Source organism: Tamandua tetradactyla, chromosome 21 (assembly GCF_023851605.1).
Source record: "Tamandua tetradactyla isolate mTamTet1 chromosome 21, mTamTet1.pri, whole genome shotgun sequence".
Taxonomy (NCBI): Eukaryota; Metazoa; Chordata; class Mammalia; order Pilosa; family Myrmecophagidae; genus Tamandua; species Tamandua tetradactyla.
In genome coordinates, this window is record NC_135347.1 from 42,143,940 (window position 1) to 42,165,756 (window position 21,817).

At 40.4% G+C, this 21,817-nt stretch overlaps 1 long non-coding RNA gene across 4 annotated transcripts in view; it reads right to left on the reverse strand.

The window, feature by feature from the left end:
• Nucleotides 1-21,817, reverse strand: part of LOC143665596 (uncharacterized) — a 112,231-nt gene that overhangs the window by 70,664 nt on the left and 19,750 nt on the right. Inside the window, exon 4 of one of the 4 annotated variants that reach the window (XR_013167103.1) lies at nt 13,641-14,685. The exons of the other annotated variants lie outside the window; for them this stretch is intronic. This is a non-coding gene — a long non-coding RNA (uncharacterized LOC143665596). Of the gene's footprint in view, nt 1-13,640; nt 14,686-21,817 lie in introns of those variants that run through there. 4 annotated transcript variants of the gene reach the window in all.

Here is a 21,817-nt window from a genome sequence, read left to right on the forward strand (position 1 = left end):
TATATTCTTGACTTTTACCTAATTCCACTCATTAAACAATAACGTTGACCATTTGCTTTGCTGAAAGTCTACTCTATCTTTGTCTTGCAGTTTTTAATGCTCTCCCTGAAATTTATACTTATTTATCATCTTCTGCCACATTTATAAAATATACATAACTGGGATGACAGTCTAGGGTTGTGATTAAGTGAGAGCTTGAGCTCTGAAGTCGGATTGCCTGAGCTTAGATTCCAACTCAGTCATGTTCTAGCTTTGTGACCCCTAGACACATTACCCTCTCTAAGACTCTGTTTTTTCATCAGTAACATGGGGATAATAGTAACTCTTTCACATAGCTGCTTTGAGAATTAAATGAGATAATGTACACAAAATACTTAGCATTGTATCTGGTATATAACAGGAGAGCAACAAATACAAATGAAAGTAATGTAGTAAATAGATCATGTTGTTTCTAAATTCGCTTATTATCTTGACTGATATAGCTTAGTACATGTCCCAGTTTCATTCAGAACAGCTGCCTTATATAAATTATCACTCTTTTCCACTAGAACTTAAATATTCATTTGGTAGTGAAATAACAATATAACCAGTCATATGACAAAAATAAAGCAAGAGATATATCCAGACAGAAACTACCAGAACATTTCAGAAAAGGGAGGGTTCACTATAATTTAGAATGGTCAAGAAAGCTTCATGAATGTGCAAATAAATAGGCTGAATTTAGCGGGAAAGGTGGGAATTACACAGTGGCTAGGAGCGTTTTTATGGTAGAGGAAGCTGCAGTAGCAAATCCAAAGGCAGATAAGAGCACACCCTGTCCAGGAAACAGTACAGTCTGTGGTGTGATTACAGAGAAGGTGTGTTTAGTCCTTCTCTACTGGTAGATCATTTGGAAAGGTCTACTGAAACACCATTGTGGTAGACTTGGAGTGCCAATTGAGGAATGTGAACGTTACATTATAGCACAGCACATTCATTTATTCATTTAGTCAGTAAATACCTACTCAGCAAACATAAGCTGTGCTAAGAGCTAGAAAAACAACTGTGGTGTAGGGGTGGGGGACCCATTTTTTAATGGTATTTACATCCCATTCTCACACTCAAATGCCTACAGAGGTGAGAGAGGTAACAGTAGTTCCTGACATGAGCCAGGATAAGTCATGAAGGGACTTGGGGTGCATGCCATGCTCCACTTGGGTTGTGCATGTGAGAATAGGGATCCAATGCTACAGATTTTTCATTCTTCAAGAGCAGCCTGAAATCTGAATGTTTTACTTCCTCAATTTTAAATATTAACAATGAATTTGTTTTTATTGCACATCTCATCAGACAAATAAAACTTGCCTAGTGGACAAATGCATCACAAGGCCTCCAATCACCTCAGCTTTAGACAATTAGGAGCCATCTGAGGTTTTCCGAGAAGGATAGGGCAAGTATCCTTGACTCAGCACAGGGCAAGTATTAGAAGAGAAGCATCCTAAGGGTTCAGGGACTAGTTAAGAGGTTCTTGCTATTATCAAAGTTTAAAATGATAAAAGACCAGGATTGAGTTATGTTTGTGAAAAAGAAAGGAACACTTGAGAGACTTGCTGATAGCAGACAAGGTAAAAGAATGAAACTGGCTGTTCCAAGGCACGTAAGATAATTGGGCTGCTGGTAGAATACTGCTTCTCCTACTGCTGCTACAGCCACTTAGAATTCTCTGATTTAATTCCAGCGGGGGCGGGGGTGGAGAGGAGTAAAAGAAAAATTTGTCTGTGAAATACATGTTTTCATTAAGGTAACACTAATATAATAGATGGACTTCAAACTTCAATGTCCTAACAAATAACTTTATTCCTCACTCATATAACAGTCTATATAGCTGTAGGGCAGATGCCTTCTCCACAGTGATCCAGGAAAGGAGACAAGACTTTCACTTCTTGAGACTAGATGACCTCACAGGGCCACTGAGTCCTTCACTCCAAACCAGCAGACAAGAAAAGAACACCAAGGATCAAGCATAGACATTCTGAGGGGACTAGGCCAGAAATAGAGTTCATCACATCTGCCCACACTTAAGTGAGCAGCACACAGTCACAAAGCCATAACTAACTGCAAAGGAACTGGGGACACATAGTTCTAGTTTTATGCCCAAGAGGAAGAGGGAAGGAATTTGATGAACAACTAGCCAGATACCACACTGTGTGAATGTATTTTTGTTCTCTTTAACATGTTCTCAGCTATTAAAAAAAAAAGCTTGAATTTTGTACTTTCTGACATTCTTTCCAGCTTATTATTATGTTTGAATACAGGTATTATATGACAAAACAAAAATTAAATAATTTTTAAACTGTCAAATGGCGGGCCGCGGTGGCTCAGCGGGCAAAGTGCTTGCCTGCTATGCTGGAGGACCTCGGTTCGATTCCCGGCCCCAGCCCATGTAACAAAAACGGAGAAACAGAATACAATAAAACAAGAAAATGTTTAAAGATGTTTCCCTTTCTTCCTTCTATCCTTCCTTCCTTCTCTCTGTCTTTCCTTTAAAAAAAAAAAAAAAAAAAAAAAAAAAAAGAAATGAAGTTCAGGGCAGGCCACGGTGGCTCAGCAGGCAGAGTGTTTGCCTGCCATGCCAGAGGATCCAGGTTCGATTCCTGGTGCCTGCCCATGTGAAAAAAAAAAAAAAAAAAGAAATGAAGTTCTGATACATGCAACAACATGATACCTTGAAGATACCATGTTGCATGAAATAAGCTACACACAAAAGGACAAATGTACGATCTCACTGATATGAAATAATTAAATAAACTCATAGAGTCAGAATCTAGAGCATAGGTTTCTAGGGGACTGGGTGGAGACAGGGAAAAGGATGTTAAGGCTTTAAAAATACAGAGTTCCTATATAGAAAGATGGGGATATTTTAGTAATAGATGATGGTGATGGTAGCACAACACTGAGACCATAATTAACTGCACTGAAATATATGTTTGAATGTGGTTAAAAGGGGAATGTTGGGTTGTGAATACAGTAACAGAATAGAATTTAACAAAAATTCATGGAACTGTACTACACAAACAGTGAACTGTAAGTTGAACCACGGACTAATGTTAAGAATGCAATCATAAAAATGTGTTATCAATCGTAACAACTGTGCCACATTTGTTAATAATGTGTTAATAATAGGATGGTATACAGGAATACTGTATTTTATTCATGATTATTCTGCAAACCCACAACTTCTCTAATAAAAAGGAAAAAAAGAATCCCAGCTCTATGGCTCCTAAAAAAAAAACAGTTCTTTTATTGTATGTTCTGGATGGCTGCTCCTGGTCCCTTTACCAGTTGATGCAGAGCTGGCCTACACACCCACTGCAGATCCCTGGTCCCATTCCAGAGGGAGGAGAGTAACCCTCATATATATACTGTTGTAGCAAGCAAGCTGTTGGCAGGAAGTAGGTCCCTCTCCCCTGTAACCGCTCATCTGCTTCTATAAACTCAGCGTTTGCAACCCTTCCTGGTTCTGGCCACCCAGTGAGCAGCCAATCACCTCCCTCGAGTGTAGCCAGTTACCATATTAGGAAAATGCTACTAGCCATTCTGTCTATAAATATCTTGTATCAGCCCCTGATCGGGGCTCAGACTTTCAGAGGCTACTCGGCTGAGCCCTATGGCCATAGACTAATAAAACCTACTTCCTGAAACTTTGGAGCCTCAATCCCAGTTAGTTCTGTTTCTGCATAACATTACTAGAGGCTTGCAGCCTCATTCCTGGTTATGCACTCCAGTTCTGTTTCCACGTAACATTCCTGGAGGCTCTGGCAGAGCCTCATTCTTGGTTTCTCACTACATTTCTAGGGGCTCGTCTGGGATTGAGAGGCTGGTAATATTCTCACCTCCCTCGCCCATAGCGGTGGTGCTGCCCAGACTGGAGACTCGATGGAATCCAATGCCAGCAACAGGGCTTCTCCCCATCATTCAGACTCCTGACCTCCTCGGCTGGGGCACTCATCACTGCTGGAGAGGCAACAGATCTGGGACAGTTTCTGAACCAGGTACCAGGGAGCAGACCTGTCTGACTGGTAAGAACTTGATTGCATTAGGTATCAGCCCACTCATTAAAAGGCTAGAGGGCCCTGAATGGAAGGGGAGCCTGATTACCAGTCAAGGCTCTCTGAGTACTAGTCTCCATCCTCTGGAGAGCCAGAGGAAATGGAAGTCAGGTCCAGTTCTGGGAAGGGCATGTCAGGTTGAATGTGTGTGACTGTGTGAGTAAAAGGAAGTCATGGGCCATAGGAGCCATGTTCCAGGCCACAAATGAGTTCGGACTTTGCAATTCCTGCATCCCGTTGGGGGCAGCCAGACCAAACAGAGAGACTGTTTTTCTGAAACCCTCTGTTGTACAATTAGTAACCCCTTCCCTATCTGTTGGCACCAGCAATATGGGAGGGGAGGTCAAGAAACTGTTACAGTGCCTGATGTACAACTTTAAGAAAGCTTTTAATGATGACTGGGAGTCATGTTGACCCCCGGCTGACTTAGGAACTTGTGTGAATCAGAATGGACCACCTTTGGGGTGGACTGGCCATCCGAGGGAACTTCTGAATTAGAAATACTAAAGGCAGTTTCTAGTGTAGCGGCAGGGGAGCCTGGACAACCAGATCAGTTACCCTACATTGCCACATGGTTGGAAGTCGCAAAGAAGGTGCCAGGGTAGATACAGACTTGCTCAGATGGACAGTGCCAGGTGCTTCCTGCCCAAGTGGTGTACAAGTCCTGCAAGGAACTGAAAGGCAAGCCCAAGGTCCCGGTTCTATCCAGTACACCAGAAGAAGAAGAAAAAGACCCCCGTCTTGTTTCGTGCCACCAACACCCACAGCCCTACTGAGTTCCTCCACAGTGAGCCCAGACTCCCCCAGTAGTTCAGAACCCTCGCCCAAGGCCTTCTGAGTCTGGCCACTCCTAAGCCCCCCAAGCAATGGCAGCTGCAGCCCTGACCAGGCATAACAAACAAGATAGAGGACCCTGGCCAGAAAAAGACCAGTGAGCCCAAGTGCCCCTGTGATGGAACCAGTGTGCCTACTGCAAGGAGGAAGGGCACTGGAAGAGGTGCCCCAACAAATTCGCCCTGCTGGTACCCAGCAGAGGGGAAGATGCCAGCTCCAGGCCTCGCTCTGATCCTGCAGCCATTTCCCTGTCCAGTGACAAGCTTTCTGACTAGAACATACTGGGTCCCATTTTTCTAGCTCCCAGGAATCCAGGGTCAAGGTAAAATTGGGGGGCCAAGCACTGGACTTTATGATTAATACTGGTGCCGAACACTCGGTAGTAATCCAGCCCCTGAGGAGCTCAGCGTTTTTTAGGGCGAATGGTAGACATAGCGCTGCCGGTGTGGTATGAAAAAAAAAAATTCCTGAAGACCAGAGAATGCAGTATCGGGGGCCACTCAGTGTCGCACCAGTTCCTATAGGTGCCGGAACACCCGGTGCCACTGTTGGGGAGAGCTCTCCTCAGGAAGCTGCATGCCCAGATTACTTCTAGGTCTGGAAAGAAAGCTTCCTTAGGGATTGATGGCCCCAGAAGATCTTACTTCTAACCACACCAGCGGGCGAAGAATGGTGCCTGCAGGAGGAGCCCAAGGTGGGAGGGGAGGTCTGCCCTAGCCTGCCATTTCCGGACATTCCAAGCACCTGGGCTGAGCACAATCCACCGGGCCTAGACAAACACCTGCCCCCTGTGGTGATCGCCCTGAAACCAGTGGCAAGGCTGGCAGCAATGTGGCAGCACCCAATTTTTTAGGGCTTTCGAGGGAATCCAAGGCCAACTATTGTGGTTAGGACACCACCAGATCATCTGACTCTGCAACTCCTCATGGAACACCCCACTACTTTCCATGAAGAAAGCCCAAACCGAAGAATTCTGTACAGTCCAGGACTTGTGAACAGTCAACATAGCCACAGAAACTATCTACCCAGTGGTCCCTAGCCTGTACATTCTCCTTAGTCTGGTCCTGGGGAAGGCCGGGGGTTCTCCTGCTTGCACTTGAAGGATGCCTTCTTCTGCATCTGGGTAGCCCCAGTCAAGCCAGGAAACATCGACCTTCAAATGGGAAAGGCCCTCCATGGGAACCAAAAGACAGTATACTTGGACTCAGTTGTCTCAGGGGTTCAAAAACTCCCCATTTGGGGGCAAGCACTAGGGAAGGGTCTGCAGTCGTTACTGGCCAAAGATTACAACCACACTGTCCTACAGTCTGTAGATGATCTCCTGCTTGCCATCAAATCCCTCAGTGACTGCAAGCAAGGGACAGAGCACATTCTCTGTCACCTGGACCAGGCAGGGTACCACGTTTCCTGGGATAAAGGACCAAATATGCCAGGAGCAAGTCAAATATCTGGGTTTTTACCTACAGCAAGGGACCTGGAGCTGGGGATCGGAGCATAAACAGGTGGTTTGTGCCATTCCCACAACAACTTCCAGAAGTCAGGGAGTTTTTAGGGGCAACTGGATTCTGCAGAGTCCGTAACCCAAACTATGCACTTTTAGCAAGACCCCTCCAAGAAGTGACAAAGGGGGGCAACAAGGACCCATTCCAGTGGGGGACCGAGCAAGAGCATGCTTTCCAGTGCCCAAAGACACACTCATGCAGGCCCCAAGTCTAGGCCACCCAGACTTGGAGAAACCCTTCACCCTGTCTGTCCATGAGTGGGAAGTGACAGCCATCAGGGTCTTAACCCAAACCCCTGGATCATGGAGAAGGCCTGCAGCACACCTCTCCAGACAACTGGACCATGTAGCACTAGGATGGCTTTCCTGCCTGAGAGCTATTGCCGCCACCGCCCTCCTAGTTCACGAGGCAGGGAAGCTCAAATTTGGGTAAGAGTCAACTGCGTTGGTCCCTCACTCGGTCTCCAGCCTTATGGAGCAAAAGGAACACCTATGGCTGACATATGCAAGCCTCACCAAGTACCAGGCCATCTTGCACGAAACTCCACCTTTGAGTGCGAAACTCCACCTTTGAGGCAAAGGTCCTCACTGCCAGTTTGGACACCCACCTTTATATACCCAAGCTCCCTTCCTGGGTAAAGTTAGCATGTAAAAGATGTGTTACCAGCCAAAGAAACAATGCCAAACAACCTAGCACCAGGATGGGGGGACTAAACAACCAGTTAGCAGGTCTAAGCCCATTTGAACACCTACAGCTCAACTTCACCGAACTGCCACAGGCACAAGGGTATATCGCTACCTCCCGGTATTATTCATCTGCACTTTCTCAGGATGGGTGGGGGCATACCACACCCACTAGGAAACTAATCAAGAGGTGACGCGAGCCCTCTTAAAGGACATCATTCCTTGGGATGGAATGTCACTCACCATGGGCTCCGACAGGGACCCCACTTTTGGAGCTGAGGCCCTCCAAAAGCTGGCAAAGGTTTCATACTGCTTTCCGACCACAAAGCAGTGGAAGGGTGGAACGAATGAACCAGACTCTGAAGGGAGAAGTGGAAAAAAAAAATCTGCCAGGAAACAAAACTGACGTGGGTACAGGTGCTCCCTGTAGCTCTGTTTAGAATTAGATCTGCCCCTACAAAGAAAACAGGCTTCTCCCCTTTTGAACTAGTGTATGGGAGGCCACCTCACCTCACCAGAATCTTGCAGGGAAATCTCAGGGAAATTGGAAACTTAAGCCTAACCCAGCATTTGGTTCAGCTAGGAAAAGCTCAGCTTTAGGTGAGCTAAAAGGAAAAGCATTAGTAGTAGTTTCCGGGTCTTTTAGCATCTACCCCACCCCCCATACATGGATTTAAGCCAGCGGACTTGGTATGGGTGAAAAACCAGAAAAAGGTTCCCTCCAGCCTCCATGGAGAGGTCCTTACTCTGTCATTTTAGCTACCCCAATAGCTGTCAAAACCGCAGGGATCATCCCGTGGATCCACCACTCTCAGGTCAAACAAGCCATAAATGACCTCTGGAAGGGCACCTCTGATTCTGAACACCCAACGTGCATCACCCTCTGGAAGCCACTGCACCCTTCACCATTACAGCCAAAGTCAACTGATCTGTCTACAGCTGAAGCCTGAGTGGCCATCGCTGCCCTTCTCTAGCTCACCAGAAGCAGCTGGTCAACACACGGCTGAAGCCTGAGGAGATCTTCAAGCCCGGCTTCAGTCACCCCCAGAAGCTGACTGGTCTATGCATGGCTGAAGCTTGAGGAGCTGCACACCAGTGTAAGTGTCCCCTTCCCCTTCCCTGTAAGTGTTCCTGTGCCGCAGGTGCTCCCTTTAGCCCCCTGTTCTTGCTAATCAGGTTTCTGATCCTCCTGGTTTTCCTACCCACTGCCCAGAGTGTGTCTCCATCCCTTCCCTGAGGCTAATTGTATGTTCACAGGGTGGCACTCCCCACAGCCAGCACCATGCGCCTCACGCCTCTGTTTCTGCTCGGCATGGTCAGAAGCCCCTCCAAGGGGAATGACCCATGCCAGGCATGCCTCAAGACCACATGTGTTGGGAAAAAGGTGGAAACTACCATAGTTTTCTATAACCAGTATTCATGCCAAGGCAGTTCTCCGACCTGCATTCTTAACAGAACCCAGTGTTCTGTACGCACCCTAAAGGAAGGTCCCCCAGTAGGCTATAACTCCACCTCACTGGGTCAAGTAACACTATACTCATTGGTCTATCAAGGAAAAACTGTCACTACTGCCCCTGAAGGAAGCTCCACAGTCTGTCTAACCTTCAACATGTGTATGATGCTGGGCTTCACACACCTGATTGGAAGCTTGCAGGACCGTGGTAGGGAGCTTGGCACTCAGCTCCAGCCACCAGCATAGGTTTCAGGGACATTCAGGACACTTGCCCCTTGCACCCAGGTTCAGTACATTTTTAACCCCTGAACTGGCTTAAGGAGCTCACCACTCCCAGTCCTCCTGGTAGACAGGTGTACACAGTCCTGGGGATCCTAACTGGATCCTTGTGCCATGCTTCTTTCCGCTCCTGATAGGCAGTCTGCGTGCTCCATAGAGGCTCTGGTAGAAAACAGTGCAGTCAGTCCTGTTTCTGAATAATGTTCCTGAAGGCTCTTGCAGAGCCTTGTTCCTGGTTTCATGCCATACTGTGAACATCTATGACTGGCCAAATCTACAAGTGATGGTGGCCTAAGGGTCTTGCTGTCCCAGAACTTCCCTTAAATGTAGAAGGCAATAAAAATAATACTAGGCATGTTTCCCCCCATATTTAAAAACTATGGATAAAAATTTCAATTGAGTATCTGTGGAGTGAGCTGCTACAATGGTGCACCATGAGAACACAGATTCAGGGCACAACGGAACATTTCAGCAAATGATCTCTTTATTGCATAAAATAGAGTGCAGAGACGGTGTCATGGTTAGGGACAGGTGTCAACTTGGCCAAGTTGTGGTACCTGTTCATCTGATTGGGCAAGCGCTGGCCTGTCTGTTGCAATGAGGACATTTCATAGGATTAGGTCATGATCACATCAGCTACATCCACAGCTGATTCCATTTGTAATCAGCCAAGGGGGAGTGTCTTCTGCAATTAGTGATGCTAAATGCAATCATGGGAAGCCTTTTAAGGAGGACTCAGAGGAGACAGGTTCCATTCCTGCTTTGGCTGGTGAGCCTCTCCTGTGGAGTTCATCCAGGCCATCCATCGGAGTCACTGGCTTCACAGCCTGCCCTGTGGATTTTGGACTCTGCGTTCCTACGGTCATGTGAGACACTTTCATAAATTTTATATTTGCAATTGTTCCCTGTTGATTCTGTTTCTCTAGAGAACCCTAACTAATACAGACGGTATATCTCCTTGTCACCTACACAGCACAAAGAATCCACCATAGCAGAGGAAGAAGTCTCCCCAGGGTGGCCAAAAACTGTTACAGGTCAGGGTCCATAGATGGCAGCTCTTCATGCCACTTCATAACAGAGAAAAGAGACCAATGTATACAGTTTTGAGTGTGTATACTGTTTCAAGTGTGATTTTTAGCCACCTCTAGGGGAGAGGGCTCTACCACCGAGAATTCCTATTTGGATAAGCATCTGAGGCTGTTTCTTCCTGGTTTCCAGGTCTGAGGTCAGGCTGGGCCTTTTCATTACACTTAGCATCTCCCCCAGGTTGTGGAAAGGCACATAATAGAAAAGGAGGTGGAGGCAGTGGAAGGCTGAAGGACGGCTGCTTAACATGTGTTTGTGACTTCCCCCGAGCTGTAGGTGCGGGTAAGTGAGATCCAAATGATGGCTGGCTACTTAGCAGGTATCTGTGATTTCACTAAGTCTCCAGATTAAAATAGATGACTGAAATATTTGGTGGAATTTTGGAAGAAGAAGGTTGGAATATCTGCATCATTGCCACAACTTTCTTTTCTACTTTTTTTTCTACTGGCCATTGGATCAATGCCTTTTCTTGACTTATTGTTTCACCGGATTCACTAGAATTGTTTCACTATTATTATTATGCAAGAGAGGTTTTTTCAATTTTAGAATGCTCTTAATCTTGGAATTTTTTTCATGTGGTCTTTCTCATATTACCATAATATCTAAGATATTTAAAGCAAATTAGATAGTCCTCCAATCACACTTAGATGCAGTTGGGCTATGACAAACCAGGAACCGCTGCCATGAAGACAATGCTGATAAACGTAATGAACTTCTTTGGTTGAAAAAACAAACTTCAAGACCAGATGCTATGTTAAATGCATTGTAACCAGAACAGAGCAAAGCTGTGATCTTCGAGGGACTTCTACTGATACAAAGACTCTTCGGATGGCGATTTATAGCTAAATGGCAAGGAGGAAAATCTGATTGTCTTGCAAGCACTCTCCTGACCAAGCCAGATGTTCATAATCTTCCTGCATCTCCAAGATTCTGGAAAAGTGAATGTCACTACATGCTCCTTTCCTTTTCAAATTCTCCTGAAGTATTTCCAAGATATATTACTGTTGTACATGACTAATGCCATTAGTTCCAGCTTGACCCCCAAGGTCTGTATCTAGTCATTGTACTAAATCTGAATGTAGGTATCTGTACACTGAATGATGCTTTATCCTTTATAAAGATATTATATCCTATTGTATTTTCTTCTACTACTGGTCTGTAAACCATCCACTCAAGTACAAGAAGCAATCAGTTTGATTTTTTAAAAATCTCTAGCTTTGATTTATTCTTGAATATATGAAATAATGTTATATCCTTTATTAAAACAACACCTTCCAACATTCTTTTAGTGATTAAAAGTAAATGTTCAAATTATACATTTCACATTTTATTAACAATTATCACAACAGGGATCAATTACAATGGACTGGCATCACATGATATTTCCCTCCTATTTCTGTATAACCTTAGATATTCCATAGTAACGACAATGAATATACACAAAAGAATAATATACTTCCTTAGGCTTTTATTTAATTAACACAAAGTGGAATAATGCTTAGAAAAATAAAAAATGAACAGCTCTTTCTCTTCATTCTCTTCTCTCTCATTTCTATCAAAAATAATTTCTAATTTCAATTTTTCCTGCTGCTTCCCCAAAATTCCAATTTTCAACCCAATCAAAAGATGCCAACATATTCCAAAGTGAGAGAATGCTTTGGATTCTGTATTCCTTCTGTCTTTCTCATCTTTAAAGGATTTTAAGCCCTTTCTTTCCCAAGCTGCCAGTTATGCTGAATTGTTCTGAAATGTGAATGATTTTTTTGTGTAAATATGAGCTACCATCGACTGAAGCAACAATAAGAACTTCACACTTGTCATTTATTGAAACCTGCCTTTTGAGCCCTGTCAGTCATGTGCCTGTACATGTGTGTTTCTTGGTTGGAGCAGCATTGTTTTATGGCAGCTTCTGTTTAGGAATTCATACCGCTATTTGGCATTTAGATAGTTCAGCTGTTAGAGATTCAGGGTAAGTGGAAAGAAGACATGTAGTGAAGATTTCAGGAGCAAAGAAGGAAAGAAGAAGGAGCTCTAGGTTATGAAATAACAATGCAAGCCACGTGGCAGCAATAAACGACAGGCACAACCCCTCTGCTTGGGAAATACACTCTGTGACATAAGAACAGATGTAGCTCACGCCCATCCTGCTGCTCTGGGTGGCCAAGTGCTATTACAAAGGGCAAGTGTGGCATGAAATATTACCACTTACATTCACCTTTCTGTATTGTTCACTTCTCGCAACACTGATCTTGATTGTGCCATTGAGCTTAGAGGTGTGCCATTGAGCTCAGATGTACGTAAAGCAAAGACAAAGAAATTCTGCATACGATCAGCACGCAGACAAAAAGCTCAAAACTTCGGTTCCTAAACAGGGTTGACAGAAGCGTTTGTGTTTCATAATGTAGGTCCACATATGCCCTGAAGTTCAGATATTTATCTGACACTTAACTGCATAAAACTATATCTCTTGGGGCTCTTGCATTTTCATGGGAAAATAATAGAAGCAGGCTTTCTCTGGAGTTTTCAAACACTGTCAACTTCCTATTAGTCTCGAGTCACTACGAATCCTTGAGTTTGGAGAGTGGAGTTCAGGAAGCAAGTTTTTTTTTAGAATATATAAACAAAGGGAAATGCAAATTAAATTTCACTCCATTTCCAAATAACTCCAGGAAAAGTGATATAAGTTGTTATTCTTATTTAACTGATAGCTTCTATTTGTGCCTGCCAAACAGAGAATATGGAATTCCAGAGAGGCTTTGAATTGTACTGAATTGTACACTTAAAATGGTTAAAATGGGATATTTTATATTGTATATATGGTACTACAACAAACCTTTTCTAAGAAAACATATTGTTTCTACTCTACAGCTGCTCCACATTTTTAACGAAATGTGCCTTACAAGTGATTCATTTTTAGATGTGCTATGAAATCTATACTATATAAATAATTGCATCTACATCCCAAAACTACAAGCAGTACAATGTCAGCAAAATATTTCTCATTAACATTTAATATTAATATATTAATATTTTCATAATATCTTAGTAGAAAACTTCTTTCAAACTACCAAATAAAAAGGACTGTCAATAACCAAATGAGATAATCAGACTTTAAGATATGATTAAAACATAATATTTACAGCAGATTCTCACTCATTTCTAACTTCTTAGGGCACACATGTCTTCTGCCTTCATTTATACCCACCCATTTTAGTTTAAGAAAAAGAAAAACCTCAGTCTAATAACTGAAATAGTATCTCCACTGTGGCTAAAATTATCTACTCAGTGTACGTGTACTGACAACGCCCAAAAATAAGAATGCTTTGTATTTGTACACAATGAACAATGTGCCTACACTTTGTCTCTTCATATAATAGAAAAAAATTGTCAACCTAGAGTAATATAAAGCAATTTTCACAACTTATTATCTCCTCGTTTTTAGTCATTTTCCTAACCAGAACAGTCAATTCAATTGCCTCGTCTTTGTCTTTCACACGTACAAATTGTATTCCAACAATTCTTTAAGCCTTAGAACTTTAGCTTTAAAATAACAAAATGGTTAACTGAGGCATAAAGTGAATCAACTTTTTATTTCAAAAGCTCGAGCACAGAAGTATCCTTAAGGCATCAAGCTAATTATCAATTAATATTTCAGTGCTTCAAAAAGAAATATGAGTTAAAAATATGACTAGGTTAGAATCTCCAGTATTATTTTCTAAGGGTGGTGACAACATAGCATTTCTAATCTACTATTTATAAATAATAGCTTTGGAGATCTAATAAATTAATGGTGTAAAAAGTTTACAAACTAATATATAAACCATATCTTCTAAAATTTTTATAAGTGCTCACTTTAGCAGCACACATACTAGAGTTGGGACAATTTTTAGCACAATCTATGTCACATGGATGACTAGTAAATTTATGAAGTGATCTGTAATATTCAGTGGTTTCAAGAGGCAAGCAAGCATGGGGGGTACAGAATGCAAAGAAGCATAATGGAATTTCTGGGGAGAATGGAAATTTTCTATATCATGATTCTAGTCGTGGCAACAAGACTGTATACATTGTCAAAACTTGTCAATTGAACTCATAAATTGCTAAATTTTGTTGTATGTAAATGATACTTCAATAAAGGTGACAGAAACGTGTTTAAATCTCAAAAAAACTTCTTTGTAAAATCTTCATTCTTTCTCTCATCACAGGCATTAATTTGGGTAATATAATTTCATGTAAATTACAAGGACTTTTCCCCTCTGTTATCCATTGTTCCAGGAATTCAGACATGGCAGAATTTTAATTGCATGACCCACTTGAAAACAGATCAAAACTGAGCATATTTAGATATTGAAATAAACATTTATTTTAATAGAATATCTAGTAGTTTCACATCTCTAAACTAAGAATAATATTGGGAGAACTTAAGCAAAGTGGAATGATAATCAACAGTGTGCTGCTTCTCTGAAAATAAAATATTTCAGGGACAATATCTAGCCAAGAAAAATATTATTCAATTTTTTATTGTAAAAATCTATTTTATTTCTCCACCAATTTGTTGTACTTTAAACAAACATATATAGCACACAGGATGCGTGTGTCTGCCTGTCTGTCTCCAACATAAGCATTCAGAGTGAGCTTTTTGGTGAGATTGATAATGTGGAAAGAGTAACTTTCTGTCTTTTCTTCCTCTAGACGTTTTCTTAGCACAACAATCCAATGAGGTGAGGAAAATGAAGCTTGAACCGAAAACAAAACTGAAGCTAAAGACAATAGAGAAGATTGATTAACCCCACGTTATCAACTAAGTGTCAATACCATGAGCTACTGGGCTCCTGCTCTGTTTTCCTCTAAACTTTTAGCCTCACATCTGTCAAACTTCAAGATAACTATCCATCATGGAGTCAAAGTGGCAAACACCTGTGTGGTCCTTTGATAAAGGACAGTGTCGCAATTTGTCTCCTTCTCTTCCCACAGATCACCTCTAATGGGGTTAGGCCAGGCCACAACAGCTGCAAATAACCCAAATAAATTCTTTAGTTTAAAAGAAATCTTCACAAATTTCTAAGACAGGAATCTAAGCAACACTCAAAAAATGTCTAAACTCACTATGTCCTTCAGTGTTTTATGTCAATTATATGTGTTCTTCTTCTCTCCAAACACCAGGGTTTTTTTTTTTAAATATTTTTGTTGTAAACAACATACAAATATATAGACATTCTTGACATGGTTACAATTTATGGCTCACAATACCATCACATAGTTGTGTATTCATCACCATGATCATTTGTTGAACATTTGCACCTTTCCAGGAAAAGAAAGAAAAAAGAAAAAATTCATATATGACATACCCATTACCCCTCCCTCTCACTGACCACTAGTATTTCAATCTGCTCAATTTATTTTAATCTTTTTTCTCATTATTTATTTTTTATCCATATTTTTTATTCACCTGGCCGTACCATAGATAAAAGGAGATTCAGACACAAGGTTTTCACAGTCACACAATCACATTGCAAAAGCTAGATCATTATACAATCATCTTCAAGAAACATGGCTACTGGAACAACAGCTCTACAGTTTCAGGTACTCCCCTCTAGCTGTTCAAATACACCATAAATTAAAAAGGGGATATCTATGTAATGCATAAGAATAACCTTCAAGATAACCTCTTGACTCTGAAATTTCTCAGTCAACTGACATCTTATTTTGTCTCATTTCTCTCTTCCCCCTTTTGGTTGAGAAGGTTTTCTCAATCACTTGATGTGGAGTCCCAGCTCATCCTAGGATTTCTGTCCCATGTTGCCAGGGAGGTTTATACACCTGGGAGTCATGTCCCAGGTAGAGAGGGGAGGGCAGTGAGTTCGCTTGCCATGTTGGCTGAGAGAAAGAGAGGCCACATCTGAGCAACAAAAGAGGTTCTCTGGGGGTGACTCTTAGGCCTAATTTTAAGTAGGCTTAGCCTACCCTTTGTAGGGATAAGTGTCATAGGGGCAAATCCCAAGATTGAGGACTTGGCCTATTGATTTGGTTGTCCCCACTGCTTGCGAGAATATTAGGAATTCTCCTAACGGAGGAAGTTGGATTTTTTCCCCTTTCTCGCCATTCTTCCAAGGGGACTTTGCAAATACTTCTTTATTCACTGTTCAAATCACTTTGGGATTTACCGGGGCATCACAATAACCTGGAAAAGCCAACAAAATCTCATGCCTTATTCAACAAACACCAGTTTTGATAAGCCCAGTTTTTAAGTATGATCAAATGGCAGGATTGTGATAACTTTACAAATGTGATGATGTCAACAATCCACTGAGAACCAAAATGCAATATCTATATAACTGGAATAATATTTAAAATCTGTTATTAGACTATATTGCCACTTACGTAGGGCCTACAAGGTAGTAACTCATGCATTTATATATATGAATATATGCCATTCAAAAATGAAGAGATACCAACACCCCTTCCCCAAATACTCAGGCTAATTTATGAAGAATGCCTAGTAACATAGAAAATGACTATCATAATATCAGAAGAAAGAGAGCAAAATTCAAAAATATGAGTTGGACTACAATTATGTTAAAAATATTCACATGAAAATAATGGTTGAGAGTTTACAAAGTATATCAATTGGTATGTTAGAGTGGTGACATTACAGACAATATGTTTTCTTCTCTACTTTATAAATTCTTTGAAAAATTGTTATATTATTTCTAATTATATATTTTTCCTATACACATTTGAAACCTTAGCAAATTTACATTTAGATTCTCCAGTATTATGTGTCAGTGAAAACGACCTTTGTAAGAAAGAGCTCTGTGTCAACACCAGCAGGGAAGATCCCATTTCAAGGAGACCTGTAACTGCCCTGTGGTGGACCTGAATACCTCAGTCTCTTGAGCACAAAGTAGCTCCATAGAAGGGCAGTGAGAAGAAATGCTATCTTAAATAATTACTCTGAGGTCCTGTTTTTTTACTCTGAGTCTGCCCACTGGAATGGAATAAAGTGGAAATTAGGTATGAGACCCTAAGATTTATATATTCAGTTCAGAATTTCATGGAACACACTGGTATCACCAAGCAAAGGATTTATTCTGCCTTGTCATGACCACATTTCTTCCCTTAAGCTATTTAGTTCATGACCATTTTTACTTTCAGATACACTCGTGGAGTTCATTTTACACTGGTTTCATCCGTTTACAATTATTTTAGCAGGAAATACTGAATTTTTCCAGGCCTCTTTTAGGAGAAGATACCTCTTTAGTTCTTATGTGTCTTCCAGCATTCTCCAACTGTCATGCTGTCTTAGGTATATTTCTTGGGATCTTAAAGGAATTTTTATGTATTGATTTCAACTGGGTATCAATAAGAGAAGTAAAATTAACTACTATAATTTTCAACTAACATTTGGGAGTAGACAAGGACATGAGAAAAGCAAGCCTTTTGGGGAAGGCAAGAGGCAGAAACAGGCGCCATCAAAAGGGAGGAGAAGGTTTACTGAAGGAGAAGGTAGGAATCTAAAAAATGAAATTCTGCTTTATTCACCATTTGCTCCTAGGCCAATACTTTTGATTCTGGTTGAGTCAAGGATGTAGATTTTAGGATCAGATCAGCTTGGACTCAAATCATATATCTACTGCTTCATAACTGCAAAGTTAGAAACAAGTTACCTAATGTGTCTCAATAGTGTGTTTCTTTTACTGTCTGATGGGGAAAGTAACATATACTTCACAAAATATTTTAAGGAATAAATGAGGTAATTGTGTATTAAACAATCCTGATGAGGACTCCATAAATTTTAGTTATTGTTCTCTTTATTTTCCGTTTTTCTTTTTTGTTGTTTTTGTTTTCCTCCGCAAATTAGGGCTGTCACGCACTCCAAATTTCGTATCTGCAATGAGTTCTGAAAGTCTATCATAAAATATTTAGGATCATTGTGTTCTTAATGGTCAAGACTGGTCTCCAAAGGTTATGCCGGCACCTGAGAATTCTACCTTCTGTACTGAGGAGCTGATACCTTCTCTATCCAAGTCTATTTTCTAGCTTCTTGAGCTAATGGCATGGAAACTCTACTTGTATGCTTCTCGGATGAGGAATTCAACTGCTCGTTCCACCCTAATCTGTTATAGAATGTAATGAGCTCCCCAGATGGGGGCTGTTAGAGAGCGGAGCCACATGCAAAGACCAGGAAAGAAATGGCTGTCTCATCACGAGCCCCCAGCTGAAGCCTCTGGGTTTCAGAGGGTACAGCAAAGACAATGAGAGCCCGGAGTAGGCTTAAAGCCCTGTCAAGGGCATGCGGAAAGGCTCGGCTGCCCTGAATCTCGAAGTTCATTCAACCTGAAAAAAATGCCAGAAATGTTGATTCTTGATTTTAATATTCCTTAAAAAGCTGAACAGCAAAAAGGTTCTAATTGTAGTGTCTTTAGTTTATCACATACAAACTGTTCAGAAGTCCCAAATTCCAAAATATTATCTTTTAAAAAGCAAAGTCTTCAAAGTACAAGCAAGCTGGGGTTTTAAAATTTAGTTATTTTTATTTTTTTAGCTCTATAGGTTAAAATTAAAAAATCTCTAAACACCAATCTGTGGCAGGTTAATTAATTTGTACCTGATCCTCTTATGAAGTCAGTGGGAGTTCTGCTCATTGAAGAACCAGCAGACAAAGGCCTTTACTATAACCAAAAAATGCTGCCAGCTATCCCAATTTAATGAGAAAATTAAGTCCATATTGTATGTAATAGTGATCCATGAGTATGCTCTAACAGCATTTAGCATAGGAGCATTATTCCTGAGAGTATTTTCAAATAAAATCAAACATGACTCAACGTTTAAACATGGATGATTTTGAAATTAAGTTCTATCAGACTACGAAAGAGAATAAAATTTCTAACATAAAAAAATGAGGAAAACTTTGTATCTTTATTCCTTTACATCTCAAAAACCAAAGAGGCAAAAAAAATTCTTTTTACTGAAGTTTTTCCATTCATGAGGAACCAGTTCACACTCACACACACACACACTAATGCATAAACGTGTATAGCAGTATCATATATGAGTGCTAAGCATGTGATACATATGACAAAGTATTGTTACACCCAGAAATATGGCTCAATAATAGTAATATGTGAGTATTCATTGAGGAGCGTGTTTAGGATAGCCACTTTGAGAAAGCTGTGTTACAAGATCAGATTCTATTTTTAGGCTGGAGTTCTCTAGACAGATGTTGAAAACCCATAAAGAAGATTTTAAAAGCATTATTATTGGAAGTTATTGCACCCTTAATGTGGTCCGTACTGTGGAAATAGAAGCTTCAGGAAAACATCTTTTCTTTCTGTCTCTTTCCTCTCTTTAAACTTTATTTATAGCCTTGCAAAAGACTCTCATTCACATAACCCGCCTTTGCCGGCTTGCCAGAAGATTAATGATATCGCAGTGTTCTTGAGAACAAAAATGTGTCTACCACTGTGTTGAATAATCTCTCCTTTCACACATTAAAAGTGAGATGAGGCTTACTTTAGAAAGCAAGGACAATGTGTCACAAAGAGTTAGCTGGCTTAAAGACATAGCTGTATTGCTATCCTGAATCACAAATTGTTTTCATGCATGTTATCTTAGAATAAGAAAGCTTTTATCACCATAGCTTTTTAAAAAATTTACATAGAGCCTCAAAATCTGACTTATTCCAGCATATTTTACAATCTGTTGCTGGTAAGAATTGAGAGTTTAGAGAAAGTTGTACATTGTGGCCTCTTTTATCCCTACCCTCCTTAAATTTGGCTAACAAGACTGAAAGCTGTTTAAAAGACATCAAGAGTTAAATACTACAGATGTCAATTCAGTTAAAGCTACCTTTGCCTAGTTTACAGCAGTAATAGTAATAACCCAACTTACTCCATGCCATGGGCCATGCAGTGCTCAGTGTACATCATCCCACTTACCCTCATAGCAATCCCAAGAGATGGTTACTACTATTATCCCCTTTATGGCCAGGGGATACACGATTCACCCTAAATCACCTCTCTGTTAAGTGACAGAATCACACCTCAAACCCAAGTTCGTGGAATTTCAATGTCACATTTAAGTACGATGATTCTCTGCCTCTGGAGTTATATTTATTAAATATAGATTTTATTCAGACAGGTGATACCAATTGCTTCTTATTTTCAGGCACATCTTTAGTAATGTTTAAGTACTGACATAATGCCAGCTACTGCCTCTGGCCTTTGGGAGTACATAATTCCTGCCATCAAAGTGTGGGGCCATATATGGGGCCATGAGGCCTGTCAGTCCTCAGCCTCTGGTCACTCTGAGAGCCCAGGTCCCCTGATGCATGAAATATTAAAATGAGCTCACGTCTCATGTTAAATATAACAAACGTTAATTGCACATAAGTGGAATTAATTTGCTTGATATTTATTTTACATGCATTTTAATATTTATTCATTTTAAGGTTGCTTTTTTAAAAAAATCATTTATAGCTTATATATGCATTTTCAAGAATCACAGACATTTCACCCAGGGTCTCTGTCTATAATGCTTACCAGAGAGATTTGCCCTAGTAAGGAGCAGAAAAATGTAAACTAAGGAAGTGGCATAATATAATTAGTAAATAACAATGGTATCTGCAAAGAATTCTGAAGCCAGAGGAGATGAATTAACAGAGGATCAGAAATTTGATGGAAATCTTCGGGTAAAAGCTCACCAAGTAACAAAACCCTTACTTACTTAGCTGATGAGCTACAAAAAATATGTGATATGTTCAAGAAATGTCATATAACATGATATGACTTAACAAGAAGCACATTTGGGCAGTGTAATAGAGGATATGGATGGAGAGTTACAACTTAATGTCCTTTCATTGTAGACATCCTTCTTTATCTGAAGGAAACATTAATATATCTTATACAGAAAACTCTGTTTCTGTGTTATTCTGAACACAGAAGGTTTCTTTTCTTTAAGGTAAAACATAACTCATATTCTTCTTCAGATGCTCTTACTGTCAATTTTTCTACAGACACTAACTATACTGATTAATTCATAAGACTGATTAATCAATAAGTATTTAAAAATTATCTATAGCCATAATACATGTAAATATAATATGTATGATACATATAAACTTGCTCCTCCCAGTACGTGCACACTGAATATAGAATACATGTATAGTGTATATACCATAAATATAGTATATACAAACAGTTAAATGCAGTTGATTTCTGGCGGGGAATGTATGCAATCAGGCCATCACAGACCATATATATGCTTTATGTCCACAAACTTAAAATTATTTCCTAAATTTTGGATGTATCCAGTGTGAATGAATAAATCCTGCATTTCCCTAAAAAATTACTGACAAAAAACCTGATAAAAATAATAAATGTTGAGAGCAAGTAGAAGCTTTGTAGGTGAAATCGTTGGTACAAGTGAGAAAAAATATTTTAGAGCTGTTTTAAATAATTCTATTCAAAACATTTAACATGCTCAAAATAGTCTTGTCCTTGACTAACTAGTTTAATATAAGAAGAAGATAAAACAAGTAACCAGGTAGAGGGATTAAAATGCTGGATTGGAGATGTTGTTTAATATAAGCTAATAGTTAGAAATGGTGACACTCAGAATAAAACCAACTGAAATGGTAAAACCAACCAAACAGAATAAGGTGGTATTAGGTCAAAGCCATGCTATCTAAGAACTCCTGCTTTAAAATGGAAGTGAAAAATGAAATTGGGGTTCTCTCATATAAATGAATTTTCACCTTGTGAAGCAGCAGAAAAGAATGAACAGGTATTTTAAAATATAGGTTGAAAAAAATAGGCCATACAATGCAGAAAAGGCACAGAGAGCGGAGAAAAATTCTTCCTTTCAAACAATGAAGATGTGAAGTTCTATGCT